Genomic DNA, 21407 nt, shown 5'->3' with positions numbered 1-21407 from the left:
TGTTAAGAGGTCATACTAAGCGATTCCAATTGCCTTCCAGGAATTTTTGCGCTTCCCAGTGTCCCTGTAGTCCATACGGCTTGCGTTCCATAGCCATGGACACCGCTCAATTTCGATGATGAGTGCTTCTGAGCAAGGAGCCACTGGAGGAGCTGCCATGTTGTCAACGGAGAACAGACTCATGACTGGCATACAACGCCTTGATTCGTGATTGGTCTGTTCCCATACTGTGATATTTAGTCAGACCTGTGTATACAAAAAGTACAAGGGACAAAAACGGATCCATTATGCTTTGTACCATGCACATCTAGCATGCAAATTACGAATTCAGAACCAATGAATACTTTCGTGAAACTTTCATTTGCATTTAATTTTTTTATGTTATTGTACTGCGCAATTATTCTTTTGTTTCTGAAGTAAGCCTGTGTTATGGGGACTAGCCGAGAAACCAAAGTAAAAAAAAGTCATAAATTTATATTTTGATAACTGACGCTGGCTTTAGTGTTTTAAAGGAAACCTGGTAAGCGGGAGGTAGATGCACAACAAAAATAACCTGAAAAGTTTGAAGTTGCTTGTATAAAGTGAAGCAGAGTAATAGCGAAACAATTCGAGTCATTGGGTGGCATTGAGCCATGGCGTTGATGCAAAATGCGCTGCAAAAATCGACACCTGCATATACCCACATTTTCATCGAACGTGTATTGTATAGGGAGACACATTCTTGTGAAATCTCTCGGTGTAGTTGACTCGTTCCTGTAAAAATTTAGAACATCTTCACCGAGGGCAATGACGAAAAGGTTAGCAGATAACTTTCGGTCGTGTTTGGTGCTCCGGACGAGAGATGGTGCCACCTTTCTGTTTGGAATGTCAAGAACGAAAGAGGGGAGGGGAGAGCCGTCCCTCCCTCTTTCCTTGACGGTCGCCCGACCTCCCATCCCGGTAATCATCTTCCGATGATGGACTGCAGTGCTTTGTCATTCTTGTTTATTTTCGCAGTTATGGTTGCTGCAAATATATCCCATGGTTGAACGTTAGGAAAGTACAATACTTCTGGCTAGTGAAAATCAATTACAACAAACTCCCATGAAACTGAACACACTTAAACTGAATTCATGGATACGTGGAACAAAGTTGGAATGTTTGGTTGGTTTCTTGCAGATTCTATGCAGAAAAAGCTTGCTTAACACAAACCACTTCGCATGCCCATTTGTTGGTTCAAACGTTTGCAGCATAGTGCACATTCTGTGCAACTTCCCTTAGTGGGGAAGCTGCTGAGGCTGCCGCACAATGTCTCCTACCCTGGGACGACGGAACGGGAGTTTGTAGGAGAGAGAATATTGGTGTTGACAGCAGTGGCAGAGGATTACCCACATTTCCTGCCATATTGCCGCCACGCTCATAGCCGAAGACAAATGTAGTCAAAGCTCTCGAGATAGACAGTCGTGTCAGTCGTGTTGTATAATCTTACTCTATAGCAGTGGCTCTCAACGAGGTGTGTGTTGTGGACCACAAATGCTGTAGCAACGTTCACAATTTTTGCCTTGCCATCTGACGATGGTTACATCGCCCTTTCTCTCGCCTTTTGCATCGAGGCTCTATCGTCCTTCTCGCCTTATTTCGTTTTCACTTTTCAGTGCACATCCCTGCAGCCTGTATGCGCGGATAGCACTGACGGCCCAGATACTGACGGCATTGAGTTCTCGGAGTAGTGGAAGTAATGTGTAGTAGTTGTCAAAGAAACACTTAAAGTTCCTGAACTTTGGCAAGTGTTTCATGAGCCTCATCACAATGGAGCCACCAATTTTGAGGTGCTTGTGCTCGAGCGATTTCCCCATTTCTTTTCCCTGATACAGCTTGAAGTCACTTTGCCATAGTATGTGAGCTGCAGCGGACAAACACTGACACCTCCAGGGTTAGGTTTGTTTTTGCAGAAATCGCTTGGCCGCAACTCTACTTATGAAAGGGATCATCTGCTCATCAATGCTGTTGTTCTCGAATGTAGTAAGTTCCAGATACCTCTGTCTGACAGCATCCAGCACGGGGTGCACCTTCCAAAACTTATCAGTTAGAGCCCGGGGCGAAGATGTCTCCGTGCCGTGCAAAGCTGACCGGAGCTTGAAAAATCTGTTGACCCCCATCGCCTCCGATACGCTGGGGATCTGCGTTGCCGGCTGCCAGTACATACGTATGCGGGGAAACTTGGGCGTCCCCATGATCATCATCATCCCGAAGAATGCTTTAACATCCTCCGGAGTGTTTCCGAGATTTGTTTCCCGAGGTGTGCAGTCCGTAAATGTTCATGCACCCCGCAAACTATACGAATGGTGAGTTCAGAAAATACCTTCGAAAGTATTCCCATGGCTCAGCCACCTCCTCTAAAGTCATGTGGTTGTCATCCAATGTTGTGTCAGGGGGCTCGAAATCGCTGCTTGTCCAAACAGTCTGCACCTTTTGATTACGCGCTTCCTCCGCTTCATCATTTTCCTCTGGAGCAGGAGCCGGCTGTTGCAGCCCTGAAGGCCTGCCTCGTGTTCCAGGGGGTTGACCTAAGTGACAAAAGGCATTCTCTTTAACTTAGCTAAGCAGTTAACATAGTCATCCAAATATTTAAAGCGCCTGTACTCGCAGATCGATGAGGCTCTCTGTCCTCCTTAACAGAGAGGCCGACATCGGATGCATTTCCATCGGAAATTTGCATTAGCAACCTCTGTGCTGTGGCACTGCCGACCCTCGTGCGATTTCTCGCATGATTTCGGATGTCTGAATTGGGAAGAAGCAACACATTGTCACTAGAATATATGAATTTCCAATGAAAAGCTCCTTGCAAGAATGCTAACGGCACTATAGCACTAATGTTTTCTTCGAAGCACATTTTTGCACAATGTGGCCATAGCGGCACGCTGTACGTGGGGGGATCGGTGGCCGAGTGGGCTAAAGCGCATACCCAGCTCGACGCGCGTGGAGCGAAAGATCGCGCTGCAGAACCCAGGGATCCTGGGTTCGAGCCCCACCCCTGCCCGTTTCGATCTGGATGAGCATCGTACCGGCGTGCGGTCGTGTATCACTACTGCGTGGCGCACGTTAAAGACCCCAGGTTAGCAGTCGTACTGCACTGGCGAAATTGCTCATCTACAGTGTAAACCAGTGTCGCCTGATCCTGGCAGACCGACCTTACACTGTATAAATCACTAAACGTCCAATTTTTGACACATGTGTTTGTGAAATTCACTAATCCGTTAGAGAAGCAATTACTGCATCCTAACATTTCAAGCTACTGTGTTACATTCATTAGCATCTTTGGAATGCTTAGGCATGCAGCAAGTCTCGTCAGAAAACATCCAATTAAGCAAAGATTTGTTTTTCGGAGCCACTCGCCACCCGCGTCGCTGTAGAACAAGGAGGCATCCATCTTGCAACGGTGTTATTAATTGTAGTTAAAGGCAGCCACGGCAGATGGCGCCACCAACCCGCTCCATAAGGTGTACACGATCGTGTACAACCTGTCTCCAGCGGTACAGGCCCACATCTAAAGAGTAAATAAATTTGCAAAGTCGAATACACAAATGTGTATGCCATGTCTAGAGCCCTGCTCGGATAACAGTTTGATTATGCGCATCCGATCTGCATCTGCAGACTTTGGATCCGCATCCGAACCGCATCCTCAAACTTTTTACATTATTGTATCCAACCCGCATCCGCATACTTTGTACCCGTATCCGAACCAGATCCACAAAATGTGGAACCACATCCGACTCACAATCCAAGTATTCATTGTATAACAAAACACCAAGCGTGAATGAAAAAAAAATTCAAATAGCACTTTTTAAGCTGTTTGCTTATCTTTGTACAAAGAAATTTTTGTGTGACCATTCAAAGGGGATGTCATTTTATCATTATCAGTTTCATTGTAATTATATTAAAAGCGATCAGCCTTCCCGAGACACTGTGCGTCGAAAAAAAAATTATCTGAGTTATGTGATTGTCAAACAGGATAGTTGGGCGAATTGGTATGTATTCATAATGAAACAGCGCGAATTTTACAGGGATAGAGGAAGGAACTGGACAGGACGAGCGCTGACTAACAACTGAAAAGTTTATTATCAGGAAATCACGAAGGAAACGTACAACAACACGACTCTCCAATCACGATGGAAATGCGCATGCGCCTCACAAGATTGGGTGCTATCTGTTACACAATTCTATGTGCGTCATCCCCGATCTAAACATTCGACCTCACTGTCGAGCAAATTCAAGGAAGCCTGACTCACGCAGGCTGGCCCCTCCTCCTTTATTCTATGAGCTTCGACAATCAAGCTTTTTGGTCCCTGTGTTTATACAAAACAATGGCCTTGTCAGGTAACGGTGTACAGGCGCAGTCCCTGCAGTGTAACGCCAAGTGGGAGCTTCCTGTTTCTGTTAAAGAACTCCGGTGCACCCGCAGGCAAATGTTGAGGCACTGCCCCGTCTGTCCGATAAATACCTTCCCGCACGTGTTTTGGAATCGGTCGTTAGTCAGCGCTCGTCCTGTCGTTCCGTCAAACAATTAAAAAGTAAGAGAGGTTCATAGTCGTCTGGCTACGGCGCAGTTGGACGAATATTAACTACCAGACTTTTTGGCTAGGACTCTAAGCATACAAAAAAGAAACACACAGGCAGTTCATGGGCTTCCTATATGCGTGGGCTGTTGATTCCGAAAGTTTACAAACCGTGGCACCACAGGGTCGCGCTCGCCGTCGGGGCACTTGTTTTGTTTTTGTAATCATGACCACACTACTCTTTGTGGAGAGGGGGAGGTCTCTTCTACTTTCTTTTGACTTTTACGTTTGAGGTTTTCTTTTCCAAAAGAAAGTTTTCCGCTCTTTCCCTGCCAGTGTACTAGCTTTCTGGAGACGATTGCCACCATGTATTCTTTACTTTTTCTATAAATAGCATTTTTGACGAGATGGAACGCTAACTGAAGGGATTTTCAGTCAGAATCACATCTTTCTTAGGATTCCTATCGTTTCTTCGAAACGCGTTTTGTGGAAACACGTTTCGTGGACAACTTTTCATGGACATACATTTTATGGACACGCTGTACGTTTTGTGGGCCCATGTCCCTGTGATGTTTTGTCTACAACGCACTTCTTCACTAAGCCGCTAAAAGCTAGCGCGTGATTCATTAAGGCGTGCTTAACAAAACCGTGCCCCCCTCCCTCTTGGCAAGACGCAAAAAGTTTGTTACGAAAATAGCACGGCTGTGTGCGATGAAACGTCTCATGTTTTACGATGAAACAAACACGGGAAGCCTTCCAGTCAAACGTCGCATGTCGACGAAATGGTCTGTTGATGAAACGTCAGCCGACGAACTGAATGCCACCGGGTAAAAATTTAGATCCGGATCTGTGGATATCCGCATCCGCAGCCCCTGACATCCGATCCGCAATTCGCCAAAATTTGTCTAATTTTTATCCGCATCCGCCCGTTTACTGCGGATATCCGCGGATAATCCGTGGTTATGCAGGGCTCTAGCCATGTCTGAAGGGATGAAGAAAGGTCCCCGTCGTGCCCCAGTGCGGAAACATTTTTATCACATTTTTTGGGCTGGTTACAACATGGAGTGAAGGGACTCACATTTATGTTAGTGGTAAAGAGAGCTTGAAAGAAAGAATAATGTGTGCATTAAACTTCTCAAAGCGTGTTGCGGCGAGATCCACAGGTCACCGTCTTATGCTGCCACTGCGCTTCCAGAGCCGCCAACCAGAAATGGGTTTAAAAGCTAGACAAACATCATTAGCTTTTGGAGACTCACGTTTGCCGTTCAATGGCCTTAGGTTTCGAAGGCCCGAGTTACGAGCACTTGTCTCCGACTGCCCGTCTGGAAAGTTGTCGTCGGATTCGTTCACGGGGCGCACCTGGCGTTGTTGCATGTTCTCATAGAGTTGTGAAGCAATACTCTAGAGCACGGAAGGTTATCCACTGCCTTGAGGTTTGCCTGAATTGTTTGTTGGAAAAGCCTCCACCGTGCAACTAAAATGCCAAATGCATTTTCAGAAATGCGTCAAGCCCTCGACAGCCTTTAGCTGAAACAATGTTCCAGGAGTGTCGGGGTTCGGCTCGGATAAGTTCTCGTGAACTTCTCCATAAGGGGAAATGTCTCGTCTCGAACTAGAAACACGAAAGGTATTTTTCGTGGATGACAAGGAAGCTGGAGAGTACCTGACATTTTCTGGCCAATGAGGTACTGTCTGGACACTGTCATTGCAAGAGCCAAATTCGCCAATGTCAACCATAAAAAATTTGTAATGAGCATTACCCACTGCCAAAAGGATGATGCTGTGCGTTTATTTGTAGTTGATGGTTGCCGATCCACAAGCTTCCAGTGCATTGTGTTTACCGTCAGTCGCACGTGCAGAGTTTTGGAAATTTTCGGGGGTCATTAAAAGCATCTGTAATTTCTCTTCACACCTCTTCAGTTCGGGCATGCATGTACGATGGTGTTAGGACTTCTCGCAGTCCTTGACTTGTCTCCTGCACACCCTGGCTGGCAAATGAGAGGCTGTGACAGTAGCTCTTGGCGACGGCTCGCCGAGATGAGCCATGTGCCAGGTGCTTGAAGTGAAGAAAGGAAAAAATTATAGCTGCCTTTCAAAGGAACGCCTTTGGAATTTAATCTTTGCAATACTTAACTGGGCATGTCTATCCTGAGTCGTGCATTTAGGGGAAGATCTTCCTCGGGCATACTTCTTTTTGATACTGTCGAGATCAGTTTGACGAAATCAACGGGACTGGAAATCACTTTGCTATATCCGCTTCTTCGTTATATCTGTACTCCTAAACCCCCCCCCCCCCCCACAAAAAAAAAAAAAAAAAAAAAGAAAGAAAGGGTTGTTACGGGTTATCGTGCCTGCAGAAAGCGGTCGAGGCTTCCTTGCACGCGCGCTCTTCAAGATCGGAGCTGCTTCTCGCCAACTGCGAGAACCTCCCATCGAGAAAAGATCTTGCGAGCTACGTACGGACCGTGTTGACAGCTGCGACGGCCACCGCCCTAGGATACCGGCGGTGCACGGCATTCTTTACGTTTATCCGCACTTCGATCAGATTGGCACCTTTTGTTTCAAGGAGATTGCCTTCGACTTCCCCATTGAGGTGCCGGCGGTGCCGGGACTCTTCATCGTTCAGTGGCGATGACTCGCCGAATCGGTGCTTCAGCGAAGTTAGACTTCCGCGCAAGAGCGCCCACGCCGACCAGCGATACCAACACTGAACATGAAGCAAACAAAGAAGCACGCATGGCACCGAGTTTGCGCTCAAGCTCGTCTTTCGTTGGTGTAGAAAGCCTAGATTTGAGAGAGGGGCAACTGCTCAATCATCTGGTTTGTGGGCTGCGTTTGCAGAACAAGAACAAGAACAAGAAAGAAGAAGTGTCATGGCGTCAGCCGGTCGCAGATCAGGGCAGCTGAGCTGGACTCCTGCTCTTTTCACCATGTTGTGCTTTTTCGTCGTTCTCTGTCAAAGCCAAAGAATGAATGTCTCCGAAGTGATTGCTGCGGAACAGCGGGTCTCGCCCGAATCAACAGTCCGGGACGGTAAACGCCTGCTTCCTCGGCCCACTAGGCCTAAAACCAGCCACTCCGTCAGTACCACGAAAATTATGCCACTTGGACTATTGATACTCTCCGGCGATATCCACTGCAACCCTGGGCCCTTCCGCGTGCAGTGCTACAACGCAAGAAGTCTCCTGAACAAGGTACCTGAACTCAAATCCGACCTGGCCTGTAATTCACCCGATGCATTGTGCGTGTGCGAAACGTGGCTTAGTGACTCTGTTTCGGACCATGAAATATTTGGCCCCGAGTTCGCCGTGTTCAGAAGAGACCGAAGTGGACGTGGAGGCGGCGTCCTGGTCGCCGTAAAACGTAAATTCTCCCCTGTGCGCCGTGCGGACTTAGAGGCTCCCAACTCCGAGCTGGTTTGGACCGAACTTAACTGCCGAGGCGGAAAACTGCTTCTCGGTTCACTGTAGAGGGCCCCCAATACAGGTCATGATGTCTTCGCTGAGCTGTGCGCAGTTTTCGATCGGATCAGCTCCCGTAAAGAAGGACACATGAACATTCTGTTAACTGGGGACTTCAACCTCCACATCAACTGGAATTCTGTTGATCCGATGCCAACAAATGAGACAGAGGCCAAGTTCCTGGACTGGATGCAGTATGCAAACCTCACACAGATTGTCCGCTTTCCAACGCACGTCCGTGGCAAGTTTTGGGTCACACCCTAGACCTATTTCTCTGCCGGAGCCCTGCCCAATTACTATCTGTGTCTGACACTCCCCCGCTATCTAACTCTGACCACATTGGAATCTCCTCCTCCTGGAACTTCAGCTGCACAAGAAAACAAATAATCTCAAAGCAGGCAATCTTGTTTAACAAGGACGGACGTGACTCACTGGAATGCTCTGTTGCCCTGGCTCCTTGGTTTCTCTGCACGGACTTTCTGACAGACTACAACCCATGGGACCTATTCTATGATATGTTCTGGGCTGCATGCAGAGACTCTACGCATACTATGATCTCTTCCAAACACAAGAAAGGCAAACCATGGATAACTGGACTCATCAAGCAGCTATCAAGCAAGACTAGGCGCTTCTTCAAAAGGGCCTCAAAAACACAGGATGCCACTCATTGGGCGGCATACAAGGATCTCTTGAGACAGCTGAAAAGGGAGATAAGAGTATCCTATCGGAATTACCTCTGCGACATGGCAAGCCAGGCAAGAACATGCCCCAGACGTTTCTGGCAGTTCTACGGATCATTACGACGTAACACTGTTGCTACCCAGTTTCAAATAGGAGGTACATGCACTGACAATGCTCAGGTCATCGCCAACTCCTTTGGCCGACACTTCAGCGATGCTGTGCCGGCGTTTAACAACTCCTGCCCTCCTCCCCAAGTTGAAAGTCCCCCTGCTGAGAAGCACAACCGCACAGAGTCAATTCCTATGTTCGTCCCGTCACCCGTTACCACCGAGGACGTTGCGGCTGCCATCTCCCAGCTGAAACCTGGCGCCTCCCCTGGCCCAGATGGCATTCCCCCCTTCCTGCTGAAGGCCTGTGCTGCGGCACTCTCGTCCCCATTGGCAGACCTGTACAACTACTCCTTTTCCAGGGCACTCATCCCTGATGTCTGGAAGCTAGCGCATGTGACCCCTGTCCACAAAGGAACGGGGAAACCACTGAACTCTCTCGAAAGTTACCGGCCAATAAGCCTCACCTGCATCCTCTGCAAAATATTTGAAACCTTAATTTGTAGTAAAATATCCACGCACCTAGAAGTCAACAACCTTTTATGCAGCTCTCAACATGGCTTTAGGAAGGGGCGGAGTTGCGAAACTCTGCTCTCTCTCCTGCACCACGACCTGAGCAGTGCCCTGGACAGCTCAAAGGAAGCAGATGTTCTGTCCATAGACTTCTCGAAGGCCTTCAACAGTGTGAACCATGACCACATCCTTACCAAGCTCCCAGGCTTTGGGATATCCGGAGCAACCCTTAAATGGGTATCGAACTTCCTGGGTAATCGCCGTCAGCGAGTTAACTTCCACGGTGCCTTTAGCCAATGGCACAATGTCAGAGTGGGTGTACCTCAGGGCTCTGTTATAGGGCCACTCCTCTTCACCCTCTACATCAACGACCTTGCGGTCGACATACAATCTAACACTCTTCGGTATGCAGATGATCACCCATCAACTGTCAATAAGGGAATTTTCTGCTAAAAACGATGTATTTTATTATTCATTTTTTCCACGCACTGTTAGAGAATGGAATTCCCTGCCAGCCGACGTTGTGAATAGTTCAACCTTGTCTTCATTCCTCTCCCAAATCGGTTAGAAAAGTAAATAGTTGTTGTACGTGTGAGTTGCATCTTGATTGTATATTATGCATTCTATATTCGCGAGTGTTTTCCGATGGGATTGGATGAGCGAGTCACTTTGCTTGTCTGTGTCGCGTTGCAGCAAGGCGCTGCCGAGATTTTGAACTGTGTATAACGGCACTTTTTTCTTTTTTTCAAATATGTACAGTTTTACTCCTGCTATCGCCTCCACGAGGTGAGCAGTATTAATAAATAAATAATAAATAAATCACATACTGTACCGCATAATCCACTCCTCTCACGACCGCCAAATCCTGCAGTCCGATCTGCACAAGATCTGCAGGTGGTCAGAAGTTAACGGACTGCTCCTCAACCCAGACAAAACTGTGTACCTTAAAATATCAAGAAAAAAGAAACCCGTCGACGTCGTCTACAATGCACAACGGAAGCGCATACAAGAGGTCACAGACACTAAGATTCTTGGTGTTTGGTTTGACAAGACCCTGTCCTTTAGAAGGCACGTTGACTACGTCTGTAAAAGGGCGAGCAAACTGAGAGGCTTCATAACCAGGACAACAAGAGAGATGCCAAGCCATGCCTTTTGTACACTGTACACGGCTCTTGTACTGCCGGTTTTGGAGTATTGCTCCTCTGTCTGGAGCCCCCGCCAGGTTGACCTACAGAGGAGACTAGAGTCGACGCAAAGAAAGGCCACAAAGACAGCACTCTACTTGCAGGACAAGAGGGCAAGCAAGCTACCCTATGAAAGGCGGCTGCAATCCCTCCGGTGGTCCAGACTTGATAAACGTCGACTGTTCTTCAGACGGGTCCTCCTCTACAGGTACCTACATGGTGTCTGTCCCATCCCCGATGGTTACTTGAGGAGGTCTAGGCGAGACCCCTCGAAACTTGAACAGCGCTTTGCCCGCACCATTAGTGCCTCTACCTCCCTCTTTGTCCAAGCGCCTACCCTGTGGAATCACTTACCAGATGCTGCTCGCCAGGCCCCAAGCGTAGACGAATTTAAAGATCTGGTGCGGAATCACCATGACACCTACTCTCTTCATTAGACTAAGTATTCTCACCCTTTTGTAAATTACATTCCAACATCTCCATTTCATCTGTTAACGTATGGCCGAGGAGGAAATCAGCATATGTATGCACGGGCTTCTGCCTTTTGATTGCCTCAGGCTTTCGGTCGTATGGTTGTTTTAGCCAATAAACACCTTTGAACCTTTGAACCTTTGAAGTTACAGCCTGCAAGGAGTCATAACCCAAAAGTGTTCCCCTTCTGCAAATGCGTCCACCTCTATGCCCAGTTTTCTCTCCACACCGGCCATGTGATGACCGAATGCAGCCATACTTAATGCAGCCAAGTGCTCCCAATGGTTGGAGTTGGTCTCTCTCCAATATAGGCTCTCTCCATCATCTCTGCCGGTGCATTGTTGCTATAGCGCTCCGAATGCCCCTATCGGCCTGCCACGACGGCTTCAAGGCGGGCGGTGCGGAAAAGCCGCTTCACTGATAAGGAAGGGGGAGCGGACGACGATGTAGAGGCTGCTGCCGGTGGCCTTTGCAGCGTCGTCTGTGGCCCGTTCTGGGTGGTGGCTCTGCCGCAGCAGCAAGGTGCGGCCGTCTGAGACTTAGAAACTTTTTTTATTTATTGTAAAATTTCTCTTCAGTATAATGTTTTTTCATTACCGTACCATTTTTTATTCATTATATCCGCGGGAGCCGATCAATTTCCTTCGCTAAAAACAGAGTTAAATATATTGAAAAAGGGAATGGGAAATCGTAACAACTTCGCTGTAGCTGCTGTTTCCTTATAACCAACTTCATTATTACTGGTCTCGACAGTGTTGGGTTTAAAGGGCCAAAATTTGCACAGTTAGTAGACATGGGGCTCTTCGTAGTTATGCAAATTCGTTTCGTGATAGCTCTCTAATTCAATATCTGTGCTGCATGACATGCATAAAAAACGCCCATCTGGCACGCTCAATTTGTTCTACAAATCATAAAGATGGAGTAGCCTAAATAGCCAGATTGGTTCCCCATGAACAACAGATTGGGAATATCTATTTGAATCAACAATATCTGATGCCTGGGCGTTAGTGAAGTGATACCACAAACGTCCACCAGGGCATTCGGTGCTCGCGTACCACTGCTGAAGCCCCAATGGTAATTAACTGAAACATAGAACTATTTACATGCTTATTTTTTAATTTATTACAAAATAATGCAACATGTCTGTAAATATAGAACTACGGGCTGTCAAGGATGAATTGCAAAAAAGGTAAGGAAAAACTCGAGGATAATTATTTTTTTTTAAATTCCCGCTCAAAATCACAATTTTGACTTCTTGTTTTTCAAACAAATTCCGGGCGCAATGCAAAAACATGAGTTGCAACAGGAGGGCGTTAAAGTTTGTGTTAGGAGTGTACAAGCATAACATGCTCTGCATGTAAAATCTCGGATCTAAAATATAAATTTAAATTGTCTTAAATATTTGCCAAAAGATGCCTTATTCTGAAAAAATTCACTTATGAATTCAAGTTGGTCCTATGCAACCGAAGAACCCAACTATTTCGTTGGCATCCACGTATGTTCGAGGCACAAGCCTAAGCTTCGGCGCTGCACCGCTTGCGAGAAAGATTTTCCCGAAAGCCGGGAGGTGCACGGCTAAAGGTTCGGGCAGTGCATACGAACTGCCGTTGATGAGATTGGTGAACTTGACTTCGTCGTGCGTCAGCACAATCCCACTTATTTGCGTTAAGTGCAGCAGTCTGGTGCAGGCGAATGTGCGACAGTACTACGAAAACGCCCTCTTCGGCACTTATAAAGGAAGGCATCTTTTACAACGCACCTGAAATCCATCTGCAGCTGAGAGGGACAGATGGATTTCTTCATCACAGGAGGGATGGATGGATGGATATGGCTGAACCCCTTAAAATAAGATGGTGGCTCGCACCATCTAGCCATTGTTCTTAATTTTAGATGTTAATTATTACTATGCACCTCGAGATTCAAGGAGAAGCCTTTTTAGGATAACCATTCCAAAACTTAGGTTCCGTGTGATTGCAGCGCCCCTCCTCAACCGATGGCACGTGCCTTCCACCATAGAGGTCACCAGGAAGAGGAAAGGAGGAAAGTTCAGCCATCCCTCGACTTGTACCACTAATCAGACAACCTCTGTTTCATTTTCTCTACACTCCCAAAGTATACCTTTTCCTCGCTATCCTTAAAACCCAGTGCCTTAAAATCAGCCGCACCTTAAGCAACTGCAGGGCGAAGCCCTTTACAATAAAGTTCTCAGCTGTTTCATCCTTCTCCCCACACGCTGTGCATGACATGTCTACTTCTTGGTATCTAGCTCTGTATGTCCTGCAATGCAACACTCTTGACCTTGCCTCGAACAGCAATGTGCTTCCCCTGGAATTGTCATACATGCTCTCGATATCCGACTTGAAAAACCTGTACCAAATACGATATAGCTTCGCCAATTCTGGTAACTCCTCTGAAAACCTATGGGAAATGCGGCGAACGTGACAGTGGCGCCTCTAGCGGACTCGGAGTCTACGGAAGCGGACAACGCAATAGAGAAGTATAGGCTCCGCGACGTCCTCGAGCTTTGCGTGCCCCGTTTCTTCACCCTAACAGCTGAAAGAACTCATTACAGTCAACCCTTTGCAAAGCAGAATCCGCTGATTGCAACTACAACGACAAATAAATAACAACGCGCGCATAAACGAAGATAGAGCAGTTTATTTAGAGGTCTCGTACGCCTCTCGGGGGGATCACACGCGTTTGAAGTGCACCTGGGAAGCGGAAAAAAGGCGTTTAGCCACTCAAACTATGTCTTAAGAAGTTACTGTTTATCCGTTACAAACTGTGTTGTCACAATTTCTTACCTGAATAGGTGATTATTAAAACGTGCGCAAACAATATGTTAAAATTACCAGAGCAAGTACACCATCCTCTGCAGCATTAAAAAAACAAAAAGTAACGAGAAAAATGACCGTGCAAACACTTTCCGAACTCTGCAGAAAAGATGGGGTCCCATCCCAGACGAAAATAAAAAATGGAGAACAGTCGCGCACAGCGGCCGGCGATTGCAACGAAGAAGTTAGGAGACGATACAAAAATACAAATTACCCAGCAAAGATTTCCTTCAACGACGACGATCGCACGGGTCGTCGGTTGAAAATTAGCAGGTGGTGCTTGCCCTCGGTGTTGAGTCCAGAACAAACAAAGCGGAAGCAACACGACAAAACTACTAAAAAAAAAAAAAAAAGAGCTTCATTTTTTTTTTTTTTTTTTCAGGTGCACATCACACGTTTGTTTATTTGCTTTCGCGGCGTTGGTAGGGACTAAGAACAAAAGAGCTGCAATCTGGTACGTGCTAGCAGTGTGTGACCTTTTTTGCTTTCGCTTTTCTTTTCCCAGTGACTTTGAGAGGTTGTTTGTTTGCTCGCTTGGCGCAGCAGTTCAAAAGTACATTCCAGTATACTTGTTGGCGTACATGTCTAGGCAATCCTTGCACACCGTGCCTTTGTTTTGAGTGTCGATCAGCGGCCTCAAGTGCGTTTTCAGCTGAACTTTCGTTTGGTGAAATATTCGTTTGTTGAGGCGTGAGTGGCGATTTTGAAGCCAGACTTGGATAGCTGTTCCAGTTTAATTTGAAGTAATTTAATTACTCACGTTTGCTTTGTCTTCGGGAAGAGGAAGAAGCATTTTCCACCACATCAGAAAAACTTGTTTTCGCAGTGGAGATGGCAGGCACACGGCATGCCTGCCATCTCCAAGTATGCACTGGTGTATGCCCGAAGGCGGCCGGTTGATCAACCAACTATGACTCATAGCAGACGTGACCGCGTACTCAAATAAAATCCAAATAGAAATGGATAACGAGCTTACACTCCTTAATATATTTATTAAGTATCAAAAAGTACATATGAAGATTTCGGATCAGAAACTCAATCGAAGGCGAACATAGGAGGTTATCATAGACGACAGGGGAAAAACAACAATAACAACAAAGTTGCAGACGGCCCTCCAAATGTTCAGGCATAGCGTAGCAGACGAACCGGTGGCAGTAAGCGACGAAGCGAAGGAAAGAAAGTAAAAACTAAGCCAAACAAGGCAAAGCAAAATACGCGATGGTTCGAACGTCAAGTACGCACAAGAAAGAAAAAAAGCAAAATAAAACATAAACGCAGGAGGAAGAAAGACAACGACGGCGTACCGTCGCCTCAAACATAAAAAGAAAGTAGACTTTGAAAAATGGAAGGAGGTGCACGACCGTCCACCGGGTGTTCTTTTTTGTAACTCCGCTTTTATTAGTTTCAGTAATAGCGTCAGATTGCACAATCATCTTTTCCCAGAGCATACTGACATCGCAGTAAGGTACGTGGTTCGAAATTGCCTTTTGCTTCTTCATCCAGAGACGATCGGGGTGTAGCCAGCTCGCCTATTCGACGAAACGGTTGTAAGCAATACAATCGTGAGAAATTGAAATTGCAACAACAAAAAAACAACAAAAAAACTGATCGATATGCACAGTAAAGTTGAAACGTAGCAATGTTCTTAGACGTTTTTTACATTACCCCTTGCAAAGAAAGACGGCGAAGGTACATTCGTGTCTTGCCTGGCAGACATAAGTTCCGAGTCTTCTGTCGGAATGTTTTGTTCGGGAGAGCCCGAAAATTGCACCCTACAAGCTGTAACATCTTCCCCTCGCGAAGAAAATATCCTTGACTCATGAGGTGGAACCTACTTTTTAACATTCAAAGCAGCGAATACCCGTGACCATTTTTTTTTCGTTGCTCACCTTGCACGGAGATAGGCAAAACCAATGCATTGTGGAGAATTCGTCTGCTAGCGAATACTCCGAGCTCGCCAGGGGCGCTGCGATTGCTTTTCGCCCTCGATCTGCGGGAGTTGCCAGTATTGGCTTACATAGTATTTGCCTGTACATTCCTAAGGACAATTTAGTTTGCATTAGGGATGTCGCGAACCACCCTAGGTTCGATTTCGAAAGGTTTCGATATTTGCGAAGCGAACTGAGGTTCGATTTCGAAAAATTTCGATATTTTCATACCGACCGAGGTTCGATTTAAAAAAATTCGCAACTTTTGACCACAGCGGAGTTTCGAATTCGAAAATTTCGAAGCTTTCACGGTTTCCAAAATTTCGAATTCGAATATTTCGAATATTTTTTACTTCAGGTTCGATAAATTCGAAGATCTCGAAATTCTGTGTAAAAAAAAAAATTCGAAAACTTCGAACACTTCGAATTTTTATAGACACGAAGTTCGAACAATTCGAAGATTTCGAATTTCTTTTTGCATAAAGTTTGAAAAGTTCGAAGGTTTCGATTCTCTTTTAACGCTAAATAAAAAAAAAAAAAAAACTGAAGATTTTGATTTTTTTTTTTAGTCCAAGTTTTCAAAGTTCGAAGTCCGATTTTCAAGTTTTTCCACAGTTTCAGTTTCAAATAACGTTTTCACGACTCACTGGCTTTCATGAAATCAAGTTTAGAAAAGTTAGGGTGTGATATCTAGATTCTGGGAAGTTGGTGAGCGTCCCGGACGTGCTAGAATATTTGCCAGTGCAGAATTGTGACCGCCAGCCCGGGGGGGGGGGGGGGGGGGGGGGGTCTTTAACCTGCATCACGCAGTAGTGATTGCACGAACACACTGTTTTACGAGACTCATCCAGTTCGAAACGGCCAGAACGAGCAGGAGGTTGAGGCTCAGAAAAACCTTGAAGCGACCTGGCAAACTACCTCGCCACCCCTTGCACGCTGGTAGTAATCCGATCCGGTGAAGTTTATAATTGTCCTGGAGGTTTATTTTCTGGGACGGAGGAATCGCCTCGCAAAAAGCACAAAAGCCGACACAACTCGAGGTCGAGGAGCGTTCTACCATACAAGTGGCGTCGGAAGAGGAAAAAACGGGGGGAAAGAGGGTAGCGGGGGGGGGGGGGGGGGGGGGGGGGGGGGGCTTCAGCCTCCTTTTTCCCCTTGCAGGTATTTCGAACTGTTAAAGAAAACAATACGGGGAAAGAGTGCGTGGTCGAGCTTATTTTGATCTGAAATTATTTATGCATATGTATGGCTACTGTCGCTCTTCACTGCATAAAAGGTTGCGTGGATGGTCATTGTTAGAAACTCGTTGTCAGAAGGCACTGCTCGTCACATGCTTAGTGGTTCGGAAGTTCAAAGCTGTCTTTTCGACCTAAACACCTGTGCCAATAGTAACAAAAAAAAAAAAAAAAAGAATAAATGCGGGAATAAAAAGCAGGAGAAAAAAAAAAAACTATCAAGAATTCGTCGGAAGTGTTCTATTCTTGCATATTCAGAAATTCAGAACTTCGAAACAAGTCTCTTTTACCAAAATCTGTACAGGCTAAAAGAAACACGTCCCAGGAACGTGAAGCGAAAAAAAAAAGTTTTCTTTTAGTGACGTGCTGAACTTGAACACTATTAGAAATCTTCTCCCATGAGTTAATTTATTCCTTAACGTGAAAAAACAATAAATATATTATTTCGTATTCTGCAGATGGCAATGATATGTACTGTCTGTGGTGTTAATTTAAATGCGATACCTCAAACAACTTAGACGAAAATAAATATCAAGTTTAGGTTATAATTGCATGCAGATACATGTTTGGACATTTCTTCGAAACTCACGTTGAATAACAATAATCACATCTTAAGACGGCACTTACCTAGGCTATACATAGATCATTCTTAAAAAAAGTATAACATATCTACCATAAATAGCTCCGGCTGCAGCGTGCTTCAAATCTGGCACAAACGATAATCGTCAAAAACCCGTCGTCCTTCCTAGCCCCTTCGGGGATTTATTTCTTTAAACCTAAGCATGCCAGAACATTGAAATAAACGACATTGTCTTTCGTAAGGAACGCAGCACCGCGTGTAAAAGTTCGAGAAAAAAAAATTACGAATGTACCCCACTACTTGAAATCAAATGAAACCGTCCGCCGGTCTTTCGAAGTTCGACGAACGTCGAACTTTTACCCTAAAAGTTCGAAGTTCGTCGAACTTCTGACTTTTCAGAATCCGAAAGTTCGAACCTTTTCGAATTCTCTTGATAAATAAGTTCGAAAGTTCGAAATTCATCGATTTTTTTGGTCAGTCAAGTTCGAAAGTTCGACAAGCATCGAACCTTGCAGCGCAATAAGTTCGAAAGTTCGAAAAAGATCGAATTTTTTAGCGTAATAAGTTCGACGGTTCGAAAAGCGTCGAACTTCTTAGCTTAACAAGTTCGAAAATTCGACCTCCGTCGAATTTTACGATATAGACAATTCGAAAAATCGAAATCTTTCGAACCTTTCGAACCGCTTGATTCGATCATCGAAACTTCGATTCGAAAAAAGTTCGCGGCATCCCTAGTTTGCATACCTGCATCCCACATACTCCTCTCTGCTGCCTTAACTGTCCTTTTTGGAGCTATTCTCTGTTTGCACGCTTGTACTGGGGCGGCCTACAAGCTGGTGGAATAGGTCCATCTGCATGCTTATTTGTTAGCTGGACACTGTCTAGAGACATCCTGGCTGCGTCCACTTGACCCCCCTGCTCCTTTAAGCGGTTGTAGAGCTGAGCATGGCTCTGGGGAAGTCCCTTCAAGTGCTGCAGATTGTTCTCAAAAGGAAATGTGCTAAATGCATCTAATGGTCCTTGATTTCGTACATCAGCTGCGAGATGCGACACACAGTGAACATTGTATGACACCTTTTCATCTCCATACAGCTTTGCAAAAGTCCTTACGAAGTGGTGGTGAAGAGGCTCCGCATGATAAACATATTGATGACTTAAGCTGGGACTTGACACAAGAAATGTATCACAGTGCAAAGGGAGGAAGTTCATGTAAAGGCCAGGGTGAAGGACAGACTTCAACACTGCCGGCCCAGTGTAAGGTAATAAAAGTCTGAACTCCATCGCTTTCCTGCGGTCAACCTCCGTTGTGCTTCTTGGTTTGCGAGCAAAATCTTTTGGCACTTTTGTAACCAGAGAGGTTCAATTTGGACAACTGTCTTCGGTCTGCGGAACCGAGACGCACATGCAAGGGATCGCCAAGCCACAAGCTAAGCAACTTCTTTGTTACCGCAAGGAATAGTCGGTGCATAGATGATTGTGATAATTGGTAATTCTGAATTTTTGGTGTTACGAATGCTTCCTGATCAAGGAACTCACGCTCTTGCACATATTTGCGTCCACCTTCTTGCGTGAAACTCAATCCTTATGAATAGGACACTTCATGACAAGGATATTGTCACAGGTTCGATGAAAATTAACAATAAAAAATCCAAATTATATCCTATGCAAACAAATTTATAATTGTGATAGGACAGCTGATCGGACGATAGGTCCACGCCCTGGTGACGGACACACGGTGAGGGGAGAAGGAACAACACAGACTCTTTTCTTTTCAACCACAAGATGGTTTACTGAAAATCCGATAGACAATCCATAAAACAAAACAAACAAAACTTCCGACAGCAAGACACAACGGACCGCCCCACAGAGTAAGCGCTGAGGCGCGACTTATCTTGTATGATAATATCTGTACATGAAAACACAGCGCTCGGTCGGAAAGAAATTTTTCTGGAATCTAAGCACTTGCCCTCAAATTAAAAAAAAAAAAAACTAAAGGAGGGATAAACTATACAAAGTAATATGGGGGTGAGTGGTGCGAACCTGAGTCCGGTGGGTGATGGGGTTGATGCGGCCTCTTGCGATGCCGACCGAACTCGGGAGGTCGATGTGCGCTTGGGTGCTGTCGGCGTGGCTCCTCGGCACAGGCACTCACTCACCCATGAACGCACACACACTTGGGCGCCTAAAGCAGCGCTTGGACCAGGGAGCCCAAACTCCTCCCGCGCTCAGCCTTCCGTCGCTACTGCAGTCCCGCCCAGACTTCGCGTTGCGTTCACCCTCCGGCCAAGTCTTCGCACACACTGCCTTGACTCAGCCACTCGGCTCGGAATCAAGCCGAGGTCCTCACTTTCCCAAATTCCAGCGGCAGACACCACTCTTCCTTGCCCAAAAAATAATTGTTTCTCTGCAGCGGCAACAACAAAATACATATAAAAAAAAACACACGTCACATCGGCCAGCCCCACAGTGAGCCTACCCCAGCGAACCATAAAGCGCACCCCCGCTCGGACATCTGGAAGCTATTCCGAACATTCCGGGAAGCGAGTCGGCCCATTGCCTCCAACTAACAACCCTGCGAGAAACGTCTTCGGGACGGGGGGGGGGGGGGGGGGGGGGGGGGGGGGAGGGGAGGGGGAGGGGGGGGAGGGGGGGGAGGGGGGGGGGGCAAGGGGCCATAAGACAGAAAGCGGACGAGGCCCGAACTCTCCCGCTCAACCGACGAGGGGGCCAGGGGTCATAAAACAAAAAGTGGACGGGGCCCGAACCCTGCCGCTCAACGTGCGGGGCATTGGAGCTTCCGACGACCAAATGCGCTCCCTTGCAAAAAGTTTAACAAAAGATTAAAAAAAAAATAGTCGAATTCTGTGACAGATATCTATTTAGACTGCAGACACCACAGAGAGGCCAGTGGCCCCTGCCCAATTCTACTAGACTACGGATAAAAGGCACAGGTTACATTCGGGTTGATGAGGAAGACGTCAGCCATCCGCCTCACGTTTCTTGCGAGGTGGCGGTTCTAGGTTTCCATGCCCACAGCCTGGAAGCCCCGTGCTCTCGTCCGTGCGGTCCACCCCGGAAAAACACGTAACAACAAGGAAGGATTTCTTACGTCTTCTTTATTCCTCGTCTCGACCCTGAATGCCCCTGCGCCTCCCCCCCAAGCTGCGCCCTGCCGGCGCGTGGCGCTGCCGTCGGGCGCCTTGCCCTCTGCCGGCGCAGTCAGTGTGGCGGCAGCCACCACACGGTTCATCAGTAGTCTGTGGCCCTCAGCTTTCTGGTTGACCCAGCACCTTCGCAGCACCTTGAACACGAAAATGGTGCTCGCAATGCTCCGCAGGTGCTCCACAAGGACCTCTGAATAAGTGAACAAGTTGCAGTGTCTGAATTTCGTGGTGTGTGGCCACTAACACGAATATGAGGTCAAAAATACCCAACGTACCAGGATGTTGCCTACGATCACGTCCGGTGGCTGGCTGTTCACCAGGTCGTGTCCTCCAATGTACAAAACTGGAAACTTCAACTTCAGTCGCCACCGTTGCACCTGCCTGAGCAACGACGCTGTGGTGCCTTCCCCTACACTAAACATACACATACGCACGCCAGATGCGAATTGCAGGTGGCGTACGCTGAACCGCTTCCTCTGGATATCCCCCAGCAAGATGCCGTCCATGTCGCAAACTGCAGAAGAATGGCAGCGACGAGTGCAACGGTGCAATATGCAACTGACGACGCAAAGAAATGAATGAATTGGATCTTATTTCGGCAGATAAACAGATCAATCCTGGATCGTCCACCTATTTTGTTCAATGTTGCCAATTCATGCCGGAACTTGCCCCAAGAACAGCTATCGTTTTGAAATTATTTATAAATTTGTCGTT

General features: G+C 46.6%; 1 long non-coding RNA gene across 1 annotated transcript; it reads right to left on the bottom strand.

Moving 5' to 3' along the window:
- Positions 1–31: 31 nt before the first annotated feature.
- LOC121833998 lies at positions 32–19961 on the bottom strand. The gene is made up of 3 exons (XR_006076972.1): positions 19570–19961; positions 2342–2546; positions 32–246 (listed from the first exon to the last, which is right to left on the bottom strand). It is a non-coding gene; the product is annotated as an uncharacterized LOC121833998 (long non-coding RNA).
- Between the last annotated feature and the right edge of the window lie 1446 nt (positions 19962–21407).

Source organism: Ixodes scapularis, unplaced genomic scaffold, assembly GCF_016920785.2.
Source record: "Ixodes scapularis isolate PalLabHiFi unplaced genomic scaffold, ASM1692078v2 ptg000247l_1___fragment_3__unscaffolded, whole genome shotgun sequence".
Classification (NCBI taxonomy): domain Eukaryota; kingdom Metazoa; phylum Arthropoda; class Arachnida; order Ixodida; family Ixodidae; genus Ixodes; species Ixodes scapularis.
The sequence above is the reverse complement of the archived record's forward strand: the minus strand, read 5'-3'. Positions and strand labels throughout refer to the sequence as shown.